Source organism: Physeter macrocephalus, chromosome 13, assembly GCF_002837175.3.
Source record: "Physeter macrocephalus isolate SW-GA chromosome 13, ASM283717v5, whole genome shotgun sequence".
Taxonomy (NCBI): Eukaryota; Metazoa; Chordata; class Mammalia; order Artiodactyla; family Physeteridae; genus Physeter; species Physeter macrocephalus.
Genome location: NC_041226.1, coordinates 28,301,990 through 28,303,273, shown reverse-complemented (window position 1 = coordinate 28,303,273; position 1,284 = coordinate 28,301,990). Strand labels below are relative to the sequence as shown.

Below are 1,284 nucleotides of genomic sequence, written 5' to 3'. Positions count from 1 at the left end.
CCAGCCGCTCCATGGCATGTGGGATCTTCCCGGACCGGGGCATGAACCCATATCCCCTGCATCGGCAGGCACCACCGGGGAAGCCCTGAAAGATTCTTGATTTGCAAAGATGTAGCTGCCAGAGGAATTGATATCCATGGTGTTCCTTATGTTATAAATGTCACCTTGCCTGATGAAAAGCAAAACTATGTCCATCGAATCAGCAGAGTAGGAAGAGCTGAAAGGATGGGGCTGGACATTTCCATGGTGGTAACAGAAAAAGAGAAGGTTTGGTACCACGTACATAGCAGCCATGGGAAAGGATGTTACAACTCAAGACTCAAGGAAGATGGTGGCTGTACCATATAGTACTATGAGATGCAGTTGCTGTCTGAGATAGAAGAACATCTGAGCTGTACCATTTCTCTGGTTGAGACAGATATAAATGTACCAGTGGATGAATTTGATGGGAAAGTTACTTATGGTCAAAAAAGAACTGCTGATGGTGGAAACTATAAAGGCCATGTGGATATTTTGGTACCTATGGTTCAAGAGATGGCTGCCCTTGAAAAGGAGGCACAGAAGTCTTTCCTGCATCTTGGCTACCTTCCTCACAAGTTGTCCAGAACCTTCTGATTTTAACATACACTGAATAAGATTTGAATAATAAAAGTCTATAGTCTTAAAACTCTAAAATAGTTGTACTGCTTCCAAGCAGCAGTATTTATAGTAACTTAAGCTACAATGCTAACTCTTGCATGTCAAGAAACATCAGTCTTAGGAATTCTTCATAGAATGGCAACCTAATGAAAATAACAAATTTGATGACTATTAAAAAAAAAAACACTCAAAACCCATTTATGGTAAAAACCCTCCAGAAAGTAGGCATAGAGGGAAATTTCCTCAACATAATAAAGGCCATATATGACAAACCCACAGCCAACATCATCCTCAATGGTGAAGAACTGAAACCATTTCTACTAAGATCAGCAGCAAGACAAGTTTGCCCACTCTCACCACTATTATTCAACATAGTTTTGGAAGTTTTAGCCACAGCAATCAGAGAAGAAAGAGAAATAAAAAGAATCCAGCTCGCAAAAGGAGAAGTAAAGCAGTCACTGCTTGCAGATGACATGATACTATACATAGAGAATCCTAAAGATTCTACCAGAAAACTACTAGAGCTAATCAATGAATTTGGTAAAGTTGCAGGATACAAAATCAATGCACAGAAATCTCTGGCATTCTTATACACTAATGATGAAAAATCTGAGAATGAAATTAAGAAAACACTCCCATTTACCA

The 1,284-nt window shown here is 39.5% G+C and overlaps 1 pseudogene; it reads left to right on the top strand.

Moving 5' to 3' along the window:
• The window catches only part of LOC102988837 (ATP-dependent RNA helicase DDX1-like), a 4,252-nt pseudogene extending 3,637 nt beyond the window's left edge, over positions 1–615 (top strand).
• Positions 616–1,284: the final 669 nt, after the last annotated feature.